Below are 10,683 nucleotides of genomic sequence, written 5' to 3' on the forward strand. Positions count from 1 at the left end.
TCATGTGACCCGGGGATTAACGGGCTTGGGAACATAGGGGTGGCAGGAGAAGAAATTTAGATCAGAGTCCTTTTGGAGCGGCGGGAGAGACCAGCCATCCTCAGCGTCCATGCGACGCCTGCAGGGTGGAGCTGAAAGTGATCAATCAGAAAAAGTCCCCAAGGCGAGCATCTTCCCTAGCCCAATTGGGCAGCTGAAGAGGTGAGTGGATACGGAAAAGGGAGGCCAATTCAGTCGGCTCGAGCTTAGGTGATAGACGCACTCTGCGATGGGTAGGTGAGAGGAGGAAGGCTGCTGACTGGAGAGGGCCATACACGAGGGTCCCTATTCGCTCCGGGAAATAAATCTTAGCACAGACTGACGTTGTGACGCGTGGTGCATGTGTGCATGTGAAGAGCGGTGGTACAGCGATCGGCGTACGACGGTGTGTGGGTGACTTTGATCAGTATAAGCACGACGCGCGCACACACAAATAAATAATTAGATAGGGGGACGCTGACCGCGCGGCGAGTGTAGCGCGCAGAGATTAATGAATTGATTCAGAGTGCCTTGGCTTGTTGACACAACGGCATAGGGGGATATTATTAATTATCCCCACACAGTGGCGAGCCAAACCCTTACGTAATCACGCAGTTATGACACGCGAGTGGGGGAAGGCACGCGCGTACTCAACCCCTCTGCGGGCTCGGCCAGCCGCTAGCTATGTCGGTCCGAGATGACCCTGGTACGGGGGGGCGGTCACCCGCTCGGGGGCGCGGGGGTTCCCAAAAGACAAAAACGCGGAGGGGATGGGGGTGGGGGAGGCAAACATTGCACCACCCCCCCGCTCGTGGAGAGTGAGGGGGAGATCAGCCCCCACGTAATGGGGAGTGGGGAGGGGGGCATTAGCCCCCACACATCTCCTGCAGCTTCCCATTAACCCATCAAACATAACCTTAAGCCCTACCCCAAATCCTAACCCCACCACCGCCACCACCAACGCATTATCTCCATGTGTCTCGCAAACTTTAGTCAAAGTCGAGTGTCAGTCACGTGAAAATATTACGAGCAATTTTGTATGCTCAGATTTGGTGGCTCTTCTGAGTTTGGCGATGGAAATTCCACATGCCTATGGTGGCGATTAAGAAGAGTTTCACAACTTCGTTGTGCTAAGGACGTTTCAACACTTTATCGTACATTTAAAGCCAAATTGTCTTCAGCTTTTTCGATTTTCTTTATCTGCTGGCACTGAATGTAAAAACCGGTCCAGTGCTTTGCATGTGATGAAACAAATGCTGCTGAAGTTATGTCCTCTCAGAAGGCCATGTGGCTAATGGGATGTGAAAAATACTATTATTTGTAATTTGAAGGGAGATATACATCTATGAAGTAGGCGTACTGCTTGCTTAATTATTTCGTTTTTAGTGTTGCTGATGATCATGATTATGGTGGTAGTGGTATTGGTTGTTGTAGTTGTGTTGTTACAGGTTTGGGGCCATGGTTTGAGGGCTGTGTGTGGCATTGGAGGTGGTTGCAAACAGATGAAGAGGGTGTGGATGTTAGTGATAATGATAGTGACAATGTTACGATGATGATGTTGATGACAATGATGATGTTGAGGTGACTGTTCTAGGAGAATGTTGCTACGAGGACAAGATTCTGGTGGGCAAACTTGTTCATTGTGGGCCTTTAGGCAGTGCGGTGGTTGCGCGGGCCTAGTGGAGTTCCTGAGCCAATGGGCGGTGCAGCATGGCTGCCAAGTACAGGAGGGGGTTGAGGACTGACTCCTCCAGTTTCTAGAGTTCCAGCGGCCCAAGGACCGAATGGCTTGCACAATTTTGCAATTTTCATAGGTCAAGATGTGTCCTAACACCGAGGCCCCACGGGGTTTATGCAAAGGGGTTGTGTATATTTCCACGAGAACGTGGGAGCAGTCAGGACCAGTTTTAAGTCCACCTTTACTCACGTCCACGCACACGTGCTCTTACTAAGACAAATATCGTCTGTACAACCTTTAACAGACTTTTCGGGCAACTGCTGTAATCGAGCACCAGGAGGAAGGCGGGATGATGGCCAACCCCAGTTGCAAGCAATGTTGAATTTATAGCTTACATCCTTCATCAGCTAGCTGAGACCAGGCTATTGAGTGAGGTCCTAGATTAGGGCTCGGCAACTAAATTAACAAGAGCCACTTTTATAGAATTCGGTAAAAAAATGTAAGAGCCTCAATGAAAGTGGTGAATACGAGATGGTGGTCCTTAATAAATAACGTCACAGAGCAATCCTTAAAGAGCTGTATAGCAGCTCCGAAGCTGCTGGTTGTCCATCCGTCCTATATGGATGCTTGCCATCACAGTGAAAGTATTGCAGGCACATCTTACAGATGACAAGACAGTGGTCAATGGGCAAATCAGCTTCATGGTAGGACCTGATGTTAAGGACATGGGCCCCTGATTGCTGTTCTTTCGCTATGCAGTCCATCAGATGTGCTGGCTTGGATCCATCATGCATCTATAGTGACATTGAATGAGTCGCTGTAGCGCGTGGCTCGCGGAGATTGGTAGACAATGGAATTAGGGATAGCAGCCCGTTCTACCAGTTGGACCCTAGGGCCAAGCCCAGAGCCTTCTGGTGGATCCAGAACGGTGCGTGGCCGAGGGTGGAGCCTGGCCATACTGGGGAGTATAACTCGTAAAAAAAAGTTTTTTTTTTTTTTAAACAACGGTTTTATTAACAACTTCGTTTAAATTTTGATTTAAAGCTTTCGTGACTGCAGTAATTCATATTCTTAGTTTTTTCGGTAAAGTCACGTTGAAGAGAAACAACAAAATAACAAAATATATATAAAACAATAAAAAATTCTCACGACGTTTCGACCATAACTCAAACGGTCATCATCAGGTGTGTCGGTTTGTGGTCGAGATATATGTCAATGGTGCTTGAGACACGCGGTGCCTGCTTTTTCATACAGGCATGCATTGTCACCGGATTTGAGTACAAGTGCAAAATCTGGAATTGATTGGACAACAGGAAGTAGACTAACTTTTGATTACAAGATTTGACCACGACCTACACAAGTGAAGTTAAATAAAACCGTTGAATAAAAGGCGAGCTCCGACTCACTGCTGCCAATCGGGAATGGAAATTGTCATGCTGCTGTCGTCGGAGTCTTCGCCTCTTCAAGCTGTGGATCTGGAAGCATGTTGGCTGTCCCGACCCGGTATGGACTTATCCCCTATAGCTTTGAGAGCCGGAATAAACAAGAGGGATAACGCCTCCTCCTAGTGTCTCTGAATTAGTACACTACACGTCTGTGGTGTTGTGTGGATGCACCATTGCCAGATAAGTGTGTTAATTATTACAATCCCATATGCTGCACGTACGTTTAGCAGCTTCCTATCATTATTGAGCTGATTTGGCCCATTCCTTCCAATCACTCTGGCCCAAGTGCCTGTTTCATGACCTATTCAGGCATTAAAGTCACCTCAAAACAAGATACCTGGGCAGGAGTTCATAGAAGGTGTCTGACTCATCGGTATTGTCTGCAACCTTCCACTGATGTTCATCTTCTGTAAGTGCATAAGTGACCATCACCACCACCATTCCTTGCCTCCTATTCATGGGGAGACAAGCCCATAGCAGCCTGCGGTTTCACTGCTTCCGAAACTCACCTCCATACTCCCACACCCCCTTCATTATTTTGTTCAAAAGAAGTGCCACTCCCCGTTGTTTTGCAGTTTACTGCCCCGAGTGGAGAACTGTCCACCACTCATGGTGACTTTAGTCAGATCAGCTACCTGACCTCTTCAATACCATGGAGGTCCGGCACAGGAATATGTCTCTCTTCCACAGTCAGCGTTCGGACATTCCACGTGGCTAACCTCAGTTCTTTTCTATTTTCTGGACGAAGGGGTAGAGCCTGGCTTCGCCAAATGGGGGTTTACCAAAATTAAATAGTGCCAGGTTGAGGGGTCATCAGCCTCTCGCACACACTAATATAACTACATAGACAGACATCCCCTACTTAAGTCAAACTCACTGCATTCACCATCAGTGACTATATCAAAGACAACAGCTACAATATAATATGGTTGCTACACCAACTCCAACAGCAAGAATATGGCAACAGAGTTCACATGCTTACACAAAATTCCCCCGATAGTATTCACAGACTTGTGGAAAGTGCTGTTAGTGAGCACCTATGAAGGCCAGCGTGGCACACGTGTGTGGGGTAGGTGTGCAGCACCACGCCCGGCCGCCTTTGCTTCCCCAGCAGTAATGTTAACACATCGCACCAGGTACTCATTTGAGGCTGAGTCGACCTAGATGAGGCCCATAACCGATTGAGATATTGTCACTGGTGTTGGCCATGAGTGAGAATCGAACTTGAGTCACCAGGTCAGTAGCACAACAATAACCACTGCGCCCCATACAGATTCACACCTCGCCTGGTATAGACACACATTTTTTGCTGGGACAAAAGCCGCGGGTGTTATTAACCATAAGTAAACTCCTTAAGCAAAGTTTTAAAAAGAAACGGTTTTATTAACAACCTTGTTTAACTCACGGGCGAGAAGTACGTCAATGATTTAAGTTTCAGTTTCATTTATCTGGTATAGCCCTGTGAGCCATTAGGCTCTTGAATCGGGTGCAACCACAACAAACAAAAAAACAAAAACATGAACAAGAAAACATCTTAAAGTGACTATGTGACTGTGCAAACAGAAAATCCAGGAAAAAAAACAGCAAAATATTCCTGAAAAAGCACCGTACACCAACGCTGTGTGCAAAAATCCCAGTGGGATGCAAGTTAAACAACAACAACAACCACAAGACAACTTAGATTAAGGCCATCAGTCTAACTCGTACTACAACAAACAAATATGTCTAAACCAAAACATTTTTCGAAATCACCAAAATAAAGCCATAAATGCAATGTAACAGTGATCATAGGGACTGTGACCGAATTTTTTTACAATAAACTACATAAATAACATGTAACACCAAACCCTAGAGCCATAGCTGGCTGCATGAGTCACTCCACAACAGCATCAGTCAGAGTATCAAATTATTCAATGCACTTTTAAGATCAGCACACTAAATCAAAATACAGATAATACTTTGCAGCGGTCTTCCGGAGTGAAACATTTTATTTAATTTTAGGCCACTGAATAGCAGTGGCAGCTAGGGGTGTACAACTCCTCTAGAGCAGTTTTGAGTGAAGATCTCATAGGTAGTGATTCAAGTTGCAGTTTATTGGCAATAGCATTCCAGACCCTGGGGGCTTCAATAGCAAAGGCCCTTCCTCCAGTTTTTTTAATGGCAATAGGGAATGTGAAGCTGGTAAATGAGCGAAGGCCTGAGGTAAAATTTGTTATTTGTGTAGTGGAATAAATAGGCGCATGGGGGTAATTGGTGAGATTGCGCGGGAGCAGGACAGTAGGGGTCATATTGGGATGATGAGGTAACGATTGGGCCAATTAAGCTGGGGAGCCAAGGACGGCTGTGATTGGCTGGTGTTGTTGTCAGGGCTGAAGTGGCGTCTGGAAGTCTGGCGAGGTAACAGGTGCACGGACACGCAGAGCGTCGTTGGGACGCGGGTTAATTAATTGGAGTGTAATGAGAGCGGGGATAAATTGGGGGGACGTGAGGAGAAACGGGAGTTGGAGTCGGGGGCTGGACGAGGCAGGACGTGGAGCAGCTAAAGAGAGAAGTAGCCAGCAGTGGAGAGAACACAGTGATAGCGAAGAGCAGAGAGCAGAGACGAAGCAGTTAGCAGTGGAGAGAGCACAGTGATAGCGAAGAGCGGAGTGCAGAGACGAAGCAGTTAGCAGTGGAGAGAGCACAGTGATAGCGAAGAGCGGAGAGGAGAGACAAAGCAGTTAGCAGTGGAGAGAGCACAGTGATAGCGGAGAGCAGAGACGAAGCAGTTAGCAGTGGAGAGAGCACGGTGATAGCGGAGAGCGAAGAGCAGAGGTGAAGCAGCCAGCAGTAAGAGAGCACGGTGATAGCGGAGAGCGGGGAGCAGAGACGAAGCAGCCAGCATTGGGGGAAGCACAGAGACATCGGATCTGATAGAGAAGTAGAGATTGGAGAGACAAAGGTGGCGAGCGAGTCGAGTGAAGCACGGCGAGCGAGCTGTGGCAACAAGGGAACTGTGGAGCATTGAGGACATGTGGAGAACTGTAAATAAAGTGGTGTTGGAAGAAAGACAAAAGTTGTCCGAGGGAAATCAACCACTACATTTGGTGTCAGAGGTGACTACAAAACCACGCCGACATGTCGAAGAAATCGGCCAAGAGGAAGAACGTGCCGACGGACTCGTCCGACGACAGCAATGACGTGGACGCGATTCCCGTGTCGGGCCAACTGGCTGTTACTCCTCCGGAGGACCTGGTCGAGCAAGTGTCTGCAGAGCGGGATAGCGGCTCAAGCGGGGCCGAGACTCCGGGGCCGACGGGTGACTGGAGAGTCCTCATGGCCCAGTGGGAGGCCAGGCTGGCGACGTTGACGGAGGCATTTGACCGCTTTATGATGGCGGAGCGGGTGCTATCGACGGTGTCAAGTCGTCCGGCAGCTGTTCCCGCGGCATTGGAACGCGCCGCCGATGGACCCGCACCTTCTGGGGAACGGTCAGCTGAATGGGACGATGATGGAGCACCACCATCGAGAGCGGGACGGCGACTTCACGTCCAACGATTTGAGGCCAAAGTTGGCGATTGGACAGCGTTTACGAGACGATTCCGAGTGGCATATCAATCACTCGAATGGACTGAGAGCGACGCGCTGTGGGCACTGCCGACTGCCCTTAATGGATTTCCTGCCGCCATCCGGTCGACGCTGGACGGGGCGTTCACGGCGATGCGGAAGGTGTACGAGCTGCGGTCGGTCGCCAAACGTAGATTCCAGCAAAGGAAGCGGGAGGGCACGGAGTCCTCCCTAGCGTTCCGCAGCGCGCTGTTGGCCCTCCCACATGCAGCATACCCGGCGATGGACCAGGAGGCCCTGGACTCCTTGCTACAGGAGAAGCTTTTGCAGTTGGCGAAGGAGCTACGTGTCGTCCTTTCACTACCCGACAGCAACAACGATGACGACATGTCATCTCTACAGATGGCCAGGAACATCCAAGTCAACCTGAATCTCCGCGATGAGCCAGCGGTGGCGGGTGCATAGCCTCTGATGGTGAGCGCCACCGCATCCGGGAGCACGGTGGAGGTGGAGGAGACGCCGCTGACTGCAGCGGCGGCCGGAATGCCACACGCGGACATGCTACATCGTCCCACGGTGTGCGGAGGTGGTACGCAGCGGACATGCTTCGAGTGCGGGCGGAGAGGACACCTCACCCGCGACTGCTGGCGATGCAGGAGCGGCCTTCCAAGGGCGCCGACCAGCTACAACCGAGGATTTCCCCCGAACCGAGGTGTCCGGGTAAGTCGTGATGCATTCAATACACGGCCGCTTTTTCCACATCACCCATCTGCGTCATCTCACCCAATAACCTCTCATTCATATATTTCGCAGTCAGGATGTGTGGGGTGCATTGGTACATCGTGTTTTGGGCACTGCGCCGGGTTTGTCGGACGTGATGGCGCTTATTCAAGGGGTGATGGTCAGGGTCATTGTCGATACTGGGGCTTCTGCGACACTTATCTCTTTACAAACCTTTCACTCGTTGCCAACTTCGCCCCAGGCCCTAGAACCGGTTGACGTGCTGTGCATAGCAGTAAATGGTGGTAGCCTCGGGATTTTGGGCCGTATGGTCGCGACAATTCAGTTTGGAGAGGTGTGCGTAACGGGAAATGTTTTGGTTTCCACGGCCTTGGCGGTGCCGTGTTTGCTGGGAACAGATTTTTTACAGAGGATGCCGCTTACAATTTCCATAGAGAAGGGGTGTTTGGAATTGCCATCGGGGAAATGTCTTAATTTCTTGGGTATGCCGTCTAAAGTCGCAGTGGCGAATGCCGTGGTGCTGGCCATGGTTAGCCGCACCGTTTGCATTCCGCCTGCCATGCAGATGCTCGTGCCGCTGCGTTTTAAAAAAACGTTTGCCCTTGGACGATCAAAGGGGGGCATATTGCTGACACCCTCCAATGCTGTATCGTACATGCCCGCTTTGGTCGGGGCCTTAACTATTGTACCGGCGAATTGCGACTCCTTCATACAAATTGGAAATGCGGGGCACGAGCCTCTCATTCAGGAGGGTACCACGCTAGCGCATGCGACGGAAGTGCTGGGTCCGGAGGGAGAGGCGTGTTTGGCAACGGGACAAGGGGATGCATTGCCGTCGGGCGACGATGATCCGGACTGGTTGCGAGCTCTATATATGCAAAACCCCGAACTGACGCTTGTGCAGCGGTCGCGTCTCCATGGGTGGCTCGTGGAATTTAAGGATGTTTTTAGTTCCGGCAAATATGATGTTGGTCGTACGTCCTTGTTGCGGCATCACATTGATACTGGGGATGCACCCCCGATTCGCTTAAATACCCATCGCGTGAGTCCACTGGAGAAAGATTGTATTCGTCGAGCCGTTGATGAGATGTTAGAACAGGAGATAATTTCTCCTTCCTCCAGCCTGTGGGGAGTTCCCATTGTACTCGTTAAGAAGTGCGACGGGGCCATACGATTTTGTGTTGACTATCGGAAACTCAATAAGGTTTCTGTTGCGGAAGCGTACCCACTCCCACGCATCGATGATTCACTAGACGCCCTGTCCGGCGCAAACATTTTTTCGACCCTCGATCTGTTGTCGGGCTTTTGGCAATTGCCCCTGGACGAGGAGTCTAAGTCAAAGACCGCTTTTCGAACGCCACAAGGGTTGTTCCAATTCAACGTACTCCTAATGGGGCTCCACACCGTGCAGGCCACCTTCCAACGATTATGGAACTCGTGTTTTCCGGACTGCAGTGGGAGTCGTGTTTAATATATCTCGACGACATTATTGTTTTCAGTAAGGATTTTGACGAACATTTGGAGCGGTTGCGTGCCGTCTTTGGCCGAGTGCGGCGCACTAACTTAAAATTTAAGCCCCAAAAGTGCCATTTGCTGAGGACGTCTGTTAAATATTTGGGTCACGTTGTTAGCGCGTCAGGGGTGGCCACTGATCCGGAGAAGACGAGCTGCGTGCAAACGTGGCCAGTACCAAAGACGGCAGCTGAAGTGCGTAGCTTCGTGGGCTTTGCGTCGTATTATCGACGGTTCGTTAAAGATTTTGCCACGATTGCATGGCCGCTGCACATGCTAACTGGTAAAGGCATGAAGTTTCAGTGGGGGGACGATGAACAACGTTCATACGAGGCGCTGCGGGCCGCTTTGGTGGACGCGCTGCCGCTTGGATACCTTGATTTCACGAAAACGTTTATTCTCGACATGGATGCCAGTGACACGGGCATAGGCGTAGTCTTGTCGCAAAAAGTTGATGGTATTGAGAAAGTTGTGGCGTACAGCAGCCGCGTGTTGTCTCCGACTGAGCAGAAATATTGTGTGATGCGCAGGGAGCTGCTGGCCATCGTGCACTTTGTTCGATTGTACCGACAGTACTTGTATGGCAGGGAATTTCTGATCCGCACTGATCACGCGGTGCTACAATACTCGTTGCGAGTGTACCAGCCATCGGGCCAGATGGCCCGTTGGCTCGAGATCCTGCAGGAGTATTTTCCTTCACGATCCAGCATAGGAAGGGGACGTGTCATGTTAACGCTGACACTTTGTCGCGATTGCCGCAACCGACGGGTTCGTGTCGGTGTGCGGAAGGCTCGCTGCGTTGTAGTCTGCCGCTGCAGGGCATTCCGGCTATGGTCGCTGCAGCAGATTCAATTCGGCCGGAAGTGATTCCCGCTGTGGGATCGGGTTTATTGGGATTAACGCTGGCCCAGTGGAAACGCTTACAGGCAGATGACTCCTCCCTGGCCAGTAATGAGGCTTCGGGCCTCTCGTTCAAGGGGATCAGAAGATCACCCCTTTCTGCGACTCATTGATGGTCTCCTCGTTCGCTGGGATGTCAAAGCGCAAATATTCTGTATTGTTGTTCCGAGCGTGTTGCGTGGGAAGCTCATTCGTGATACCCATGACAAATTGATGCACTTAGGGGAGAAAAAGACCGCGCTAACCTTGGGGAAAGAATTTTACTGGCCGGGAATGTATAACGATGTACAACTAGATGTTAAGACATGCCACGAATGCGCACGGCGGAAGGCACCGGCGCAACCCTATCGCATACCACTGCAATCGATATGGGTTCCGTGCGTCAATGAAATTGTCACCCTGGATATATTGGGTCCGTTTCCCATCACCCCCCGGGGGCACAAGTATCTATTCGTGGGTGTAGAGTATCTTACTCGCTGGCCTATGCTAGTGGACCAATCTGCGGGGTCGATCGCAGAAGCTTTCCTACAAAGATATGTTCTCGATAAGGGCACCCCAGAGCACTTGCTCACCGATTAAGGCAGGAATTTCTCGTCCCCATTGCTTAAAATGTGTGATTCGTTGGGGACTAAAAATATTCGAACATCCCCGTACCACCCGCAAACCGACGGGATGGTCGTACGCCTGCATAGGATGCTGACGTCTATGCTTTGCCACCAGGTTAACTCCTCGCAGGATGATTGGGACCTACACGTTCCGGTGACCCTGGCCGCTTATAGACTGGCCCCGCATGCCTCGACGGGGTACTCGCCTTTCTATTTGATGTATGGTCGCGAACCTGAG

Source organism: Petromyzon marinus, chromosome 47 (genome assembly GCF_048934315.1).
Source record: "Petromyzon marinus isolate PM22_M1 ecotype Great Lakes invasive population chromosome 47, UKy_Petmar_22M1.pri1.0, whole genome shotgun sequence".
In the NCBI taxonomy this organism is placed as follows: Eukaryota; Metazoa; Chordata; class Hyperoartia; order Petromyzontiformes; family Petromyzontidae; genus Petromyzon; species Petromyzon marinus.